Source organism: Anguilla rostrata, chromosome 2, assembly GCF_018555375.3.
Source record: "Anguilla rostrata isolate EN2019 chromosome 2, ASM1855537v3, whole genome shotgun sequence".
Taxonomy (NCBI): Eukaryota; Metazoa; Chordata; class Actinopteri; order Anguilliformes; family Anguillidae; genus Anguilla; species Anguilla rostrata.
This window is the reverse complement of record NC_057934.1, coordinates 11,353,822-11,371,174: the sequence shown is the minus strand read 5'-3', so window position 1 is coordinate 11,371,174 and position 17,353 is coordinate 11,353,822. Positions and strand designations below refer to the sequence as shown.

The 17,353-nt window shown below is 39.0% G+C and overlaps 1 protein-coding gene across 2 annotated transcripts in view; it reads right to left on the bottom strand.

Annotated features, from left to right (window-relative positions):
* The window catches only part of prkg1b (protein kinase cGMP-dependent 1b), a 121,075-nt gene that overhangs the window by 49,278 nt on the left and 54,444 nt on the right, over positions 1-17,353 (bottom strand). The window lies entirely within an intron of this gene.

The window sequence follows — 17,353 nt, the reverse complement described above, 5'->3', positions numbered from 1 at the left end:
ATACTTCCTTTCAGGGTCTGTCACCATTTCTTCCATAATCGTGATTAGCAAAATGTGCACAGTATGCCAAACTAAACACAGCATGTCAATGACCTGACCACTCATTTCTTCCATCTTTTTGAAGACCTAGAACCGACATTTTACTTTGCCTTACGTTGTATTATACTGCTTGCCCTGAATGGATAATTATCCACGTAAAAGATGAGGAAATTTAACCCGAATAACAAAAGCCTGAAATAACTGTCATTTCACAGCATTATTCCAATATACATTAATGAGGATATTAGCACTGCTATGAGGAAAATCCTAAATTACTTTTAGATGAAACAGCACAGATATCCCCTTTAGACCTGCGCAGAATGAGGGCAAAATGGCAATATTTGCATAATCTTTCATCATACATGCCACAGTGTTTACTCCAAAAGATTCCTTCTGTATTTTCTTAATCTTCTTGTGCGATGAACGCTGTCTTCAGTGACCACTCCACACCCACATCTACCCCCTTAGGGTGGGATATTTATATGAGCACAGATTAGGAACATGTCAAAGCTGCACAAATATAACACTAAAAAGCACACTGTCAGCATTGATTTATGAGCAGAATCTTAACTCTACGTTAAATTGAGACCAGACCATGGAGGCATTGTACTCTAGACATCAGAGCACTTCGTTGTCCTAGTTAATACAGAAAGCTGGCTCTTCTAGGAACAGAGAACAATCTAAACCACTGGTAACTCCTGTGGGCCATCTGGGACACTCTTACTTGGAAGTGATTACGATATCAAGAATTACAGAAAATGAGTTGAGGAATTCTAAACAACCCTGGTTTAAATGATTCACTTTTGATCATTGCAGCATTTCTTTCTAGATCAATAACATCTTGCTCTTAGGGGAGCAATCCAGCAAAAGACAAGCATTTTATTATGTGAGCTCGGGATGTATTTGTTTCTTGAAGGCAGTTTAAATTCTAACCCAATCAGGGAGCAGGATGATCAGTGATACAGCTTGAGGACCATTAAAAATTCTGCATGCCAAAAAAACTGAGGCATGAGAGCTATAGGCCACACTTTCAGCACTCGTTAAACAGAAATTAGCAGGCTCTTATATAAGCCTATCAAAACGTATTTATAGAGCTCACACACGCATACTCGAATGTAAATTTTGATGGTAATCCTATTTGTGGAAGTGCACAACTCTCTTGGGCATTCAGCCACTTTGGATAAATCTGCAATGAGGGGACTCCAATGAATTGATCAAGGACCATGGGATGTAATGCAAACATCATTTCTGAACATTATTTATTAACGTTTATGCACCGTGGGACTTTTCATGGGAGGTGAGAAGCTGAATTTGAATGTCCTGCTCAATGAGACATCACAAACGCACGCTGAAAAAATCCGCTTGAAGTCCGATAACGGTAGCCCGCGTGGATCTGCCTTTCTTCCCTGGTGAAACGAATACCAATTATTCCCCCTGAACTCAATATTTTACCCAGAGAGTCCACTGAACCTCAATGGACACATCCTCCCTCACTGTGTGTACACTGTGGACTGGAAATATATCCCTGACGCAGCTCCAAGAAATAGGCCTGCTAAACATAATTCAGCCCTCATGTGAATCATCATAGTCTTCTCTCCATTTTAATAACAGAGATGAAGTACAATGCCAAAGACTCAAGGTCGTAAACACAACAGCACATTGCTTTGGCTCAATAGATTTTATCAGTTGTACAATAGATTTGCACAGAGTAATCACATTCTGAATAAACCTGTGCTTCACTGAAACAGTTCAAAAGTAAGGGATATGGCTGAAATGGACTTAAATGACAGCAGTCATAAAGGAAACTACTTGATGGCAGCCTTCCTAATCTCTAGTTCACATTAAGCCTTTATTATTAATGCTTAACTGCTGGAGTTGCACGAGTGACCCCAATAAATCGGGCAAGCAGCTCGCAGGCTCCGTTGACTGGTGTGGTGCAAAGAGTCAGGCGAGTGTTCCAAAACAAGAGTAGAGATAATCTTACCCAATAATTCTGTGGTATATTTTCACCAAACAAAAAGGGTGCAAATCAATTTCAGTGGCGTGGAACTTGGCCTCCTTTTTTGTTTCCGGAGAATGACACATTTTAGACTGCGCTGCTGCAGATTTGTTAAGGTCACAGAAATACCTGATTAAACTCCCTTTGTCTACGAAGGCAGACAACGTTTTCTTTTTTGACTGAGGCCTAACAATGGAAAAGGAGTGTGAACATTTACTGAAAATGCAATGGCTTTGATCTGAGGTCGGCTTCCCAGAACCCCTTCATCAGCAGCGCTAAACCATTTCCCTTGTGCAGCGATTCAACCTTTCAGCTATGGTAAAAATTGCTTTATAAACACAAGATGCTCAGAAAGTGAGACAGAAAGTGTTGGGATTCTACTGACTCAAATAATGTGAACTGAAAGCACTATGCCACAGAAACCATTTTGTCGATGTGGCCTTGCAGCATAAAGCAGAACCCTGAACACTACAGTTCAGTCTTGAGTCTGGGTGTTCACCACATTTCCTTTTTACAAATGAAGCTTAATGTTTACACAGCGTCTGTTTTTTAAATGATGCTTATCAAAAAAGGCCTAGTCCCTTTGACACCCGAACCGCTGCTCACTCATTTTCACTCACTCCCTCTCTCTATCTCTCTCAGTCCCTCCCTCCCTCCTTCCTTCCATCCCTCTATTTTTTTCTTCTTTTCTCAAGGGAAGGTGGAAATGACACACTGTTTCCACAATAGCAAGACGCAAGAAGATCAAAATAATTATCAGTAAATGTCAGAAACCTCTCATGTATTCTGGGAAAAGTACAAAAGTATAGAGTTTAAGTGGTTCCCATTAAAGTCGCTGCATAGTAGTCATCAGCCTCCCAGCCCCTTCACCCAATGCCAATTTGCCATCTGTACTACCAGGGAGAGGAGAAAAATTACAACAAATGGCAAACAAAAAAATCCCATCCTTCAGAAGCCCCCATACAGCTTCAGCTAAAGCAGAATGAGAAAAAAAAAACAAGCCAATTATCAGCAGTTGAATCACACTAATGACACAGCTGTTTCTGTTGATTAAAAGAATTCCAATATTAAACCCAGTCCCACTGTTACTATTCGGTGGAAAAAGATTACTTGAAAGTGGTTCATTTTTAACGGAATTCCAATTAAATCACTTCACAGGCAAAAAAATAAATGAATAAAATATTTAGGCCTAGTTGCTAGTGTTGGTGGTGGCTAATACATTACCTGGGTAAAATGGTATTAAAATGTCAAATGTCCATGACACAGACAAATGCTCAGGCAAATGCTTTTTCGGGAGGACGTAAAGCCCAGTAAACATCCCGCCAATCATAGGCGATGAGTCGGCTGGCTCAAAAAATACGCCAGGTGTGCCAATTGGTTCTGGATGGAAATAGCATGCAGCTGTACCCCACAAACCTACATGTGCAATTTTTGTCAGTTATTACTGAAGGCAGTTTGAATTCTGACCCAACCAGAGAGCAGGATAATCAGTGGAAAAAACTACAAGAGCCACAGGCCACTCTTTCAGCATTCGTTCAAATTAAATTAGCAGGCTCTTACAAATGTCAATCAAAGCTTATTTATAGAGCTCATACAAGCATACTCAAAGTGAAATTTTGATGGTAATACTCATATTTTACATAATGCTATTATTTCATTAAACCCAATTATAATAAATGAATGGCACCATGACTGTCCAAACGGATGCGGCTAAATTCTAGAAGCAGCAGCATAAGTTTGCCTTCCCTCTTGTAGACACTGCATTTGTTTGTAGAGTATTATGCGTGAACAGAGTTGAGTAAACATGTTTATTTCTTTACCCACTCGGTACAGAGGAACCCAGGATGGCTGCTTTCCGTAGAGTTTCATTTTTCCAGGAATATTGGGACAATATCAGGTCAGTGTGCCCTGACTTCAAAAAGTAATATATATGTAAACAATAAATTTAGAATGAATATATACTGTGTATATACAATACAGGCCAAAAGTATCAGGCCACCTGTGCTTTTTTATTTCTTTAGGTAGAGAAGAATTCAGTTAATTTATGAGTATTTATTGAATAACAAACCAAAGTACAAACATTTTTTTGTCTAATTTCTACCTATAATAACAAAAAAGACGAGTTTTACTGTAAACAATCTATGCCACGATTTGGCTTTGATTACAGTTAAACAAATTATTGGAAGTCAATCCAATCATTTTGCAAAGTGAGATGAGGAGGGGCCGGAAGGAGGTAGAGTGGTAGTTAAATTGACTGAAATCTTATCTACCAAAGTTACCCTAATACCATTGGCCTGCTGTGTAAGTAAAATAGGCACTAGAGGTGCAATAAATATACCAAAGAAGAAGGAGTTAGGCTTCGATGTGGGGAGTCAAGTAAACATACTGTGGCAGGGTTATTCCCAGCGAAATTTCAAATGAGCTTAAGATTTCCAGGTGCGGTGTTCAGTACACACTCAGAAGGGTCCAGGTGATGGGCAGCAATGTTAACAGAAGACCAGGAAGAAGGAGGATAACATCAGAGGTAGAAGACAAATATCATGTGGTGTCAAGCAAAATAAACTGCACCACAACTACAGGAAGAACTCATTGCAATTAGAGAGAAACCCGTTTCCCTGACTACAGTATGATCAGCTGGTCTAAAATAATTGGTTTAACTGCAATTAAATGTAAAGGATGCTATTTTGAGTAAAATCATTCCTAAGATTATATTTTCAAGTAAGCAATACTCATATTTTATGTTATTATAGGTAGAAATGTTTATGTTTATAACATAAAAATGTTCATACTGTGGTAGGTTAAGCATTAAGTGTGCATTTATTAACTGAATTCTTCTCAACCAAAAATAATTTTGGTGTATATATATACATATAGACACAAAAAAAACTTGGAGGAATCACAACAGTTGCCGCAGCGGTTGTGTACAAGACAGATGCAAGGACAGCTTAACATATATTTGTTTTCTACAACGTATTTGTTCTGTTCTCTGAAGTAAAGGAATATATGTAACAAACATAACTGAATAATGGCTTTAAATTAATTAAATTAACAGTGAATGTGATTTTGGTAATTACAAAGTATGGTTAATTATGCCATTTTTAATTATGTTCCCAATTGAATGGTTTATATTGGCATCTGACATACAAAAATAATGACAGCCAGCCTGACACAGTTCCTTATATGTAAACCCCATGGTTTCATTTGGCCCCTTTTATATGATGTCAGTTTGAAGCTACTACAACAGATTGTCAGTCAGTCAAGATAGCAGTTTCCCAGGTAACCTTTCATGCTGTAATACCACGGTGGTCTCTGTGTTCCTCTTCTTTGAATTAGGTTAATCCCCTGTGGTTTAATTAAGGCTCAGCAACTGTAACCATGGAAAAGGCGTATTTTGAAACAGCTCAGATATCAATTATGCTGAAATCTAGGGATTGACATATTCCACTACTGTCTTGGACTGCTGCATAATTATGTACGGCAAAAAATGTGGCCTTTCTTGAGTGAAATTGACTTTTTATATCATTCTTACATAATCTCAGGATAACAGCTATTACTGCTATTACATCACATGAATTAAGTATCAGGCGCTCTTTGTGGAATTAAACATGCAGGCAAAAAGCTAGTAACAACAAAACGAAGAGGTAATGACAGAGATGGTGTACAGTCAGTACACAGCAAATATAAATACTTCAGCAGACAAGTCTGCATTTAAACACAGAACTTTCTTAAATTTAGAATGAAATGCAAAACACAGAAAGCTCCACTTGTACTAAAAAACATGTTGTTACGCTATGCAATGCGAAAATGAGTACTGTTAGTACTGAATCTGTTGCTTGCATGTCATGCCAGCTGTTATATCTAAAGGATTCACTGTGCCCCTGTGCATTTCAGAGCGGGAGAGTAACAAACTGGTTCACTTTGGTCACAGGCTGAAGAGCTGTCACTGTTCCAGTTCCTGCCACTGCAATTACACACCAGCCTCAGCTTCCAAAGCCCGCAGCTGCAGTGTCGAGGCTCGGGCGACAGATATCGATTCGTCCACAAAGGGCGGCCCTTCCCTCGCGCTCGTCAGCCCGCCCGGAATGAAGCCGCCAAGACTGCCGTTCGGAGACGCCCCGCCGCCGCCCGACATGGCAGCCTTCCCACAGCGCCATGTGAACATCCCGCGGACCGCAGGCTTTCAGATGCAGCGAGAGGAAGCAGGATCACCACGGGGTTAATGGTTTTCAGATGGCTCTGAACCCTAACCCTCCAATTCCTCCACTCCACCCAAGAAAGAAAACTCCCTGGGAGTGTCGCTTTTTCTCAAACTCCTGGGAGTTATTAGAGTCCTGTTATTATATTTTAAAAAAAACTCTTCTGACAGACAGAAGGGAAAAGCTAAATGAATGCTCATAAAATGTTTCTGTTTGACCTCACACAGGAGTTAATGTCCTGCTGAGAGGGGGAAACGTACTGTACTAGCAGAAGAACATACGCACTTCCTCATTTCAGATGATGTCAATGTGTTGGGGATCACTGTTTCCCTTAGATACTCAAAATTATAGTAATAATAGTTATATCACTTAGCTTGACATGAAAGCCAGGGCCAGACAATGTTCTCAGATTTAATTAACCCTGTGCAGTAATTTTAGACAGTTTTTATTTTTTTTCTCCTTCAACAGCTCTTATGTTCTCAACTGGGTAGATATCTATGAGAACAGAGAAGCTCCTTTGGATCAATATCAAAGCATCACAAGAGGGCTAACTGCAGCACAGAACAGCCTCAGATGTGACATTTTTGTCCAGGGCGCTTAGAGACAAGTTCACAGCTTTCATTATGCTTATCCACCAGTCACGACACTTTCTGATTATAGGTTTAACAAGCACACAAATGAAACTACTACTTCTGGCCAGGTCCACAGGCAGTCCTGTAATTTTCTATTCATCCATGTCCAGCAAGGGTAAGTCCAAACGTTCATTTTAACAGAAAACTAGAGTTCCACACTTCAAATCTGCAGAGTAAAAAAATTCTGACTCATGATTTGTTGCCTTGCAGTAAGTTCATCTGATTTGAAGGACATTAATGAAATATTACAAAATCTGTTTTAAAAACGACAGAAAGGATGTACTTTTATGAATGCTGTGGCTGACACCTCTCTGTGTGCTACAGAATATCACACAGACTAAGATAATGACGCAAAAAAAACTTGTGATCACAATGACGTCCACAGGTTTCTCTAACCTAATCAAACTTGCATTGTCTTTTCTTGTTCTCAGTCCTTCTGTGTTGCACAGAACAAGGGCAAGAACGGCTCATAATCTAACTCACAAGCCAATAACCAGTGCCCAGGTCAGTAAGTGGTCAACGCATTATAACAGCAGTAGTTCTCTTTTCCACTTACTTACATGTTAAGGAAGTCCATCAGAGACTAGCTAATCAAGTGGGGTCTAAACTCCAGGGGGTTCTTGCAGACCAAAAGGGGTCCACAAACTACATTTGAGAACCACTATGTTAGAAAAGCTGAACGTGTACAGAAGACATCAAGACCCAATTGCCATCCCGGTTGGCATTCATAAGCCAGCCCATAGGGGACCAATGGTGTTCACATTGGCAGTGAACAAAAACAAAACAGGCCTTCACTCCTACTTCCACCTGTCCTCAGTTTGAATTTTATTTTCTTCAAAGAGTGGAACAGTTGGACAAATACAGAAAATGAATTAATCAAGCTTACTAAGGAAGACCTCTCAAAAAATCACAGGAGAAAAATGTGTGTAAGCCCACTGCTTATACTTGAAACTGGAATTGGAAGTAGTTTAATTTGTTCTTGTCTGTGACTCAAAAATCAAAAGGAATAACCATTAAATTACTTCAGAAATCAATCATACAGTTCTGTTGCATTCATTTTGTTCTTCAGATACAGGCCTAAAAAGGGATCTTGGAGGTAGATGAAATGAGTCCACTTTGAATAAAATGTTAATGTGTCCATCAGAATCCATCACATCTCCATCAGTCAGCCTGACTTATTAGACCCCAATGGACAATTTCCAAATGAGCAGATCATTAGTTTAGTTATGGTTTCCGCTAAAGCACAGGATACTTGGCCAGTTGACAAGGAGTGTCTCCACACATTGTACAGAGACAGTTATGACGATATTATGCAATTTCAGATATTTGATATCCTTAGGAATGGGGGGGGGGGGGCATTTAAAATAAATAGAATAAAATACTGCAATTGGTGTACAAATGTATTGGGTTGCTTGGCACATATATTGGTTAGATATGCGTATCTATTGGTTTGTCATTTACGCATTTATTGGTTTGTCATTAGTGCATCCATTGGTTTGATTGTCATGTATATTGGTTTGCTTCACATATATATATATATTTGTTTGATATCCAGTAGGGGTAAATGACAAACCAATACATATGCATATTAAACCAATATATATGGCAAGCAAACCAATATACAGTATATACATAAATTTAATTGATAATTTTCTTCTGAACATCACCCCATGTTTTGGAGCCACTTAGTCATCAATTTACAGTGAGGATGGCAGGTGAAGAGGTAATGAGAAATTAGACCAATTTTAGAACCTTATTAAAAGTTTTAGCTTCATTTTAGGATTTGTATTTAACAAGAGAACCTAATTGTTTAAATAGATGAAGCACTGACAACCCACGGTATGAGTTATGATACATATTTGACTGACAGCTTTGGTGTTTGTCTGGCTTGTAATGAGTTGTTGATTGAGAAATAATAGGCACTTGTACAGAGAAAAAAGGAAAACAACTCTCCCTGATACAGTGCATAAGCATAACAACTGAATAAATTATCATGAATCTGAAATGTACTGTGAATATTGATTGATGTCAAATATCAATGTTGTCTTTCCTTCATGTAAAATTCATGCAGACATGCAGACTGGGAAATCTGCCATTATAGAAGTGTATTACACTGCCTTATATTGTAAATATGAAAAATGCAAATATGACTTTTTTTGGAAAATGTAATGATATATTTCATAGCAATGTGTTTTTCTAATAAGAGTACAATATCTGAAAGTAGCAATTTGTACACTTGCCCATATATTCTAAAATGTTACAATATCCTAATTTCTTAACAATGAGGCAGGGAGTTTTCGGAAAGTTGCTTCTGTCATTCCTGCACAGAGTTTTCATTTGAATCTATTATACATATCTCATCATGATTTAAGTGTTTATTTCTTTCCATTTGAGAGCTTTAACCTCAGTTGCTGGATTTTGGTCGGGGTTCAACCCGGTCCTGCCAAACATTTCCTATTTCCTGTTTTTCTGCAAAGCATCTGTGACAGTGTCTCTCTAAAAAGGCTTTTAGAAATAAAAATTAAATTTACTGAACTGAGCTGAATTATGGACACAATACCATACCTTCAGCTGATAAACATGTTTACTAAGCCAATAACGATCCTGGCCCAAAGCCACAAAGTAAGGAGAAGTTCACAGCTGTTACCACTTGTGTTCCCGACTGATGAATATTCAAAACACCAACAAAGGTTCAGATGCCATCTTACCACTTATCTGAAATGAGAGCAACTTAAAGTCAGACTTACATTTGAAGCAATTTGATAGTAAAATGTTTTTGGAATGTTTTAGCATTGGTGTATGATTTTTTGTTTTGGAACAATTTGCAATGGATCCACAACGAAAAATACCAAGCGGTTTGTTCTGCTTATTTCACAACAGCTACAAAGGCTACATGGTAACAACTGCTTCGCTAAAGTATTAATGCAAATCAAGTAACCGGGCAACCATGGCCAAACAGTCAGCGAGTTCAGTACAGTTCACAAGTATAATATTATATCAAAGCTTTAGTGGCAGAACACAAGGTTCTGTCACTAAAACATCAAATCAACCTTTATACGATGTTTTTGAGCGAGGTTTACAAAGTTTTTTCATCTCTGTGAAGCCCTTATATATTATAGTAGAAACTACAGATGTTGTTATCTTGATCACAATGTGACAGCTCCCCCTCAATAGTACAGCCTCTTCCAAAGCATACAGAATAACATTCAAAACACATAGTACAGAGCAGTACAACTATAACAGGAAATAATGATAACAGTCGGGCATATGGTTGCAATCTGACCAGCTTAATTCTCGTACTCTTTTCCCACAGGAGAATATGCAGTAAGTGGTCAAACACAGAACGACCACTTACTGTATATTCTCCAGTGAGAAAAGAGTAAGGGAATTCAGCTGATTTCATTTATTAAATTAAAGTAGTCATTAAAATAATAACATATCAAATTCTGTGTCAAATGGTTTTTTGTTTAATTGCGTAATTGTTTGACTGCTTTTCCCAGGATCACAGGGCTTTCTTTTGTGTGTGTGTGTGTGTGTGTGTGTGCATTTGTGTGTGCATGTGTGGGTATGTGTGTGCACACACATGCATGTGTTGTAAAATTATTAAAGAAGAATAAAACATTACACACCTTGTTTCTGTTAACAGAAAAAAAATGCCCAATTTTAAATCAGGTCTCTCCACAGCAAAGATTCCTCACTCGTTATGTTATGCGTGTCAGAATGACACAAATTACTTCAGGATTACTTGCCATAACATTGCTTTTCTGTCACAGTAATCCAACAGACTTTTCAGTTAAATTCATTTTACCGTCTGCAGTACTTAATTTCTTATCTTTTTTAATGCACTGCTTTTGCCCAAAATCTCCAGTGATTGGAAAATTTGCTGTTTAATACCATTCAAAATAAAGGACATATTGTACACAAATCAAAGGTGCTCAATTGAAGAGACAAAAAAGTACATCGGTGGAAAATTAAAGGCAATGGCTTCTGGGGGACTGCCCTGCATGCGGGTTAGGGTGGGTAGCTCTTTAAGGAGGCAGGAAGAGAGCAGGGGAGGCCCACTGTGTCACATGTCAGTGCAGTCATCACCAAGGGACAACTGTGCAAGTGTACCCGTTCTGCTGTCTTCACCAGTATGAGGTCACTTATTTAGCAACAATAATAATAATAAACTTTATTTGTATAGCACCTTTCATGCAAAACATGCAGCCCGAAGTGCTTTACACAAAGATTTCAGACACAAAAATATGTATTAAGAACAATCAGTGACATAAAAGGCATAGAAGTGTGAGGTTTTCAAAGCCAAGGGAAGAAGGTTATACAGAAAAGGGATGAAAATATGAGCAGCAGCACTGAGAACCAACATAGTGAAATCCAAAGCCCGACCGTGGTCTGCATCGCAGAGGGGCAGATCAGACGCTACACATGTGAAACCAGGATGCACAGACAGGCCTAGACAGTGTAAGAGCAAAACACCTCCTCACTATCAAAAGTCTGTCCAGCTTCAGTCACTTTGACATTAATAAATTGTGATGTGTCAATAGGCAAAGGGCTATTGATGAGAATTTAAGTGCTGTTAAGTGGAAAATGGATAGCGGGAATGGAAAATAATTCCTCATTTTCACAGCAGATGGCAATGTATTGGGAATAACTTTTGGATGACTCTTTAAGTAATGGAGAAATGCAAGGTTTTTACACCATACACCTTCCATATGTCGCCTCCCAATTTTCAATTAAAAAAGAGAATGAAGGGCCCAGCAGGCTCATGATTAAAGTCATCACCGGAGAGCACGCAGTGCAAAGTGGAGCGAACCTCAGTCCCATCAGGCAAACAGCTCAGGACTGATTACTCACCAACATGGAAAGGAACCAGAGACAAGCCCTTGTTCCTTCACAAGACATGTAAACCCTGCAGGCCAACTCCAGCTGTGCACAGCTGGATAAAAAACTACAAACAACCCTTATCTGGAAATCTCTACAAATGGCGTTTCACGATTTTGAACTGAAAGGGTACTAACTGGGCACTAATCCCATGCGCTGGTATGTTAGAATCAAATCCCATTTGCAGCCCCATAGCCTTTTATGTATGATTACATCCATGTGTTAACAGTTGTACTGTAGCCACTCCCTCCAAGCTACTTGACTCCTGCACCAGGGCCTACAAATATGTTTGTGTAAATATCAAATGAGTGATTTACATGTCAGGAAGACACTTGTTCCAAATATTTCATTGTGAAAAATTATCTAACAGGGTTTATAGTATATGAGTCCACTACGGCCCAAATATACTCATTGTTAAATTGCACATTGTTTTCTGTGCAACTGAACTGAAAGGGTTACGGGAAATTCTGTCTCCCTGAAAACAGTCCGATAATTATGAAATGCATCAGCACACGGAGCCCAGTGTTTGATAAGAGCACTTTTAATGATGCTAATGGCCGTTCGCCTCTGATTGTAGCCAAGCAAAAGAGATGCTGAACAGGATACCTAATGTTAATTACCCTGGCAGCACAGCACAGAAAACCCCCTACCCAAGGAAGGAACTCTAACTCACCAAAACACTGACGAACCAAGCATCCCAGCATGCATTTGCCATTAATTCATTCAATAACAGTTTGTTATTTGGGGTGAATTGTGACCTAAATGTAAACATTTTGTTCAGCCCAGCCCTCTCTATCAAAATAAGGGGCTTTTTAGCATCTTTTGCTGATCCCAGATCAGTGTGATTTTTGTATATCACCATGGTGTTTGTGCTCTGTCATATAGAGGAAGGAACAAAAAGACCATTGTCTCTATCACAAAAGAACCATACCATTCTCATGAGAATCCTCCATTAAAGGGATATTTTTGAGCGTAGGCCCTTTCCACAATGAGCAAGAACAAATGGCAATGGCATCACAGGAAACCAGTTTCCTCGCCGTGCTGACAGAATGCCGTTGTGTGCATTCATTTCAAATGAATATACAATGAAGCCGTAAGCAAGAGGGACATGTGAGCTCACACAAGGAACGTCAGTGTCTTCGTCTCGATAGCAAATGACACACTTCTCGAAACCCCCACATTTATTAGCTCAACTAACTGATCCCCCCCAGCAAAAATGAATAGACATCTCTCCATCTAAGATTCATCTTTTCAGTACATATAAATAATGCAAGAGGAGTAGGCAATGTTCCCCGCTGAATTTCGCTCTTGTGCTGATACACAGCCTTTAAGTTGTGCCGTGTAGCCGGGTCTAAGGTTAACCACTGCATAAAAAGTAACATGAGACCTCTGAGCATGCTAATGACACCTGCAATAACAAACGAGTGGGGGGTTGGCAACTAATGCCACAGACCCTCGCGGCTCTATAGGAAAAGCAGATGAACCCAGATCACTTCTTTTAAAGCAAAAACATTGATCATCAGAGACATCTCTCCTCAGATACATCCATCCACCAAATTACACTTAGCTAAGTATGCTAAGCTTTATAAATTCAGACTCAAGAAATTAAATAAATATATATGAATAGACTTAAAACTGTTTTCAGAAACTGTGATGGTTCTTATTTAGGCCAATTTCTGTCAAAAAGCGATACTTTTTAAAGTAAAGGAATACTGTTTAAACATTTAACATTATTCAATCGGGGGTATGTCTGATTTGTTTGGACGAAGCATGACAAAAAAATAACAAAAAAAACATTTCCTTCTTCCAATGGCCTCGATTCATCTTTCAAGTACCTTATCTCCCCCCAAAAATAAGCCTTGACAAATGTTGAAGCTCATGTCTTTTTTAATATGCCATTAGCCTTCAGAAATACAGCTTCATCTGGGGACATGGCAGCACTATAGACCAATAAAACTGTTTACCTAAAAGGGACAGCCAATAAACTGCTTATGCCATTTTAATGGTAAGTCAGGTTGAGTCTCCGTCTTTATATAAGCCTGCATTGTGCAGTCTGCATCAAAGACTAATGCATTACTTCAAACAGTGACTTCAAGTCGCTCAATGCATCCAGCGCATTTAGCCATGGAGTGCAACATCACAAAATGTTTTAGGGCAAACGACAGATTTGACAATCCGAAGAACCATATACAAGTTGTTTTTATTCATTTTTATAAAAAGGACGGTTTTATGCACCAATGAGTGCAATTGCAAACAGGAATGGCCTTCACCTTTCAACAGCCAAATGTTTGGAAGTGTTCTTATTCATAACTCACAAAACTTGTTTACAGCCACTAAACTACATAACCTATGCCTATATAACTATATTGCAATCTATGCACAATAGTTTTGACCTTCTGTTGATCAATTGTCCAGTTGTTGTTTCTGAATTTATGCTGTGTATTATATTATTTACTAATCTCTTAAAACTGAGAAAGTATCAACACTGCTGGCATTGAATGACTCAATGGCTTCAATTAGATCATTGATGGTCATTATTTCAGTTTTCAAATCAGAATGTGGTTTAGCAATTTGAGGACACTCATTTGAATATCAAATGAAGTGAAAGGTATTCTGCATCCTGAACATGACACCTGCTAAGAACCCAGTTACATGCATTTAAAGCATGGACCGACCCATCACACTAGCCATCAATGTTTACATATATTCTCAGGTTATCTCAGATTTCTCTATTGAATAAGATACTATACCAAGGTAAGAGATACGTAACACTAATATTTAATATCTTGCCTTCATGATAACCCACAAATACAGATAATACTAGAGACATATATAACCAGGAGTATCAGTTAAATTCTTCTTGCTAATGGAATTGGCAAATGAAAATATGCCGGTATGCACCATAATTAAATCTCATTGTGCAAATCACAAGTGTTGTTTACTCATTCATTTTTCAAACATAGAAATGACGGCAATCAACAGTCACGCACATATTTAAGCTCTAAAAAGAGATCATCTCTGTCGTTGACATGATGCGGCAGCTGAGCCAAGCAGCAAGTGGCCAGAGATATTTTTTGTCAGATACATCACCTCATAACAGGAGAAAAGAAAAGAGGAGATGGAATTTCAAATAGGTGCTGTGGGTTCCTGTAATGCCTCTAGGGAGGACCAGCAGTCAGACAGGCAAAGCCAGAGGGTTGCAAGGGGGGGGGGGGGGGGGGGGGGACTTCCCCAGGATCAAACACATCATCCAAACACCACTACACAAAGGAACAGAACACACAAGATTGTATTTTTTCCCCTCCAAACCTCTAATATCACCACAGCTTTCATTCCCTGCTCGCATTTGCTAAATCAAACAAGCTCTTATCTTTCCCCCTTTGTTTAACTGCCTCAAACTGCATTAAAACTGTGTGCCGAACGCATACCATAGCCACACAAATCTCTTGGCAACAACATCAAATGTAAGTTAGAAAATAAATAAATCCAATAAGTCTGCTTCGAGAAACGCTATCAGAACAAAACAGAGTCACAGCGCAAGTCAATGCAAAAGCAGTCCCTTCTACATTCTGCTTTGCGCATGACTGAATACCTTAATAATTCCTAAGTTCTTGGCTCTCCTGGATTCTAAGATATGCATTAAGGGAAGGTCAGGCTGCATAGAATTTTATATAACAGATGTCAGACGAAACACAAATAATGACTTCGGAAATGGCTGTCCTTTAATCGGCAGAGCATCAAGTGAAGGAACACAATAATTCAGTACGGTGTATAAAATATAAAATGGTGGCTTTTAACAGAATCGTCAAAAATATCGTACTTCCTGGGTTTACCAATTCCATTAGCTTTAAAGCCCTGCCTTTTGCTTCTTACATAATGCATTACCAGCGGGAAAGCCGTTCTCTTTGGATTTCTTTCAGGCATGCTCATTCTTCTCCCGTGGTTTTGAGGAAGCTAAAATGAATTTCTTTACAAATGATGGAGGAGAACAAAACGAACCAGCAGTAGCTCAGAATCAAAACAATACACGGCTGTTTTGCCTTCAGACAGAGGGATAATAACTGTGCGGCAATAATAATGGCAAAGGAAAGACGGTTTATTATTTTCAAACCATTGGTTTCAACAGATCCCACAGGGGGAAGATGAGTTAAAATATTATTTAACCATAAAATATATCCAAATCAAGATGATGAGCATATATTATCTCCCAAACAAAAATGTACCTGTGGTTTTGTACAAGAAAAAAACGAATGAGTATAAATCGGTCGACAAATGGAAACCATAGGGACTAAATCTATGAATATGTGCTTTATTGGTGAAAATGCCACTCACCTCTACTCAATTTGTACCAGCAGTATCCAGCAACCCCCCACCTCCGCATTTCTACATCCAATTCAGCTTTTAATCTATGCTTTTATTCATCTCCGGCCCCCACTGATGATGCCCAGAGGGGTCAACAACCTGTCCTACGGTCAGATGCACCCTGCTTCCAGACTCCCAGCCAAAGATTTAGTGCATCAATACCTGCGATTGACTGCCGGGTACACCTCAATAAAAACCATTATTTTTTGCATATTCATGTTATAAAAATATTTTATAACTTTATGAACCGCATGAAGGTTTCCAACTGATTTCTACTGTGGAGTCAATAATGAAATTAAAAGGTTTTATTAAATAATAAAACTACGTGTCCCACAGTGGCAGAGTATATTTTAGCATTACATTGCCCTGTCCGGCTCTCTCTAATCTGTTGAATGTTTTGCCAAACTGGGAATTCCCATCCGTATTTTCGTAAGCACAAATAATCACAGCAGTCAACTCCTATATCCCAATATCCCTATATCATCCAATTTCATATCGGGTTAGAGGGAGCAAGCAGAAGACCTGCGGCCACAGTCAGTAGTAGTGCCCTCAGGCTTTAGAAACGAGACCGTGGCACATCACACGATGTCCTCTGTATCTCCAGCACAAGCGTCCCACAGCCTTCTCACTCCCTTTTTCAATTTACAAGCTAAATTGTATTTTTAAATCCCCGGTGCACATGTCCACACGTACTCCACAGGTTTTAGGCAATAAATAAAAACACAATGGGATCATAGCAATAAGCACACGCTCTCTGGCTACTGAAGCCACTCCAATGCCACATCTCAATGGGACAAGCAAGAGCAACAACTGTGTCCAAGATAAATGTGTCAGACCTCATTGTTCGAAGCGCTGTCCATGTGAAAGACGACATTTCTTCCCCCTTGCCTCTCCTACCAATATCAGAAACAGCACAGCTTGGATCTGGATATGTATATGAGTGGGGGCTGTGAGAAAAACCTTTAACTGAATCTCATAAAAGGACGAGAGGAGACAGTTCTGTCTCTTTCTGCAGTGAAAGAAAAAACTTCTCAAATGCATCTGCCAATTCATTACTCGTGGCAGGCAAGGATCCAGCTTCTCTTTGTGGAAAAGCAATTATTCTGGCTAATAATACTTTTTGTTTATATTACTTGAAAATTAAAGGAAAATGCCAGGTAATGGAAAAGAAAAGATAATTACCAGATGTTCTGTGCGATTCCTTCAATGACGCCGACAAAATCCCTAACCGCCACCTATTTCTA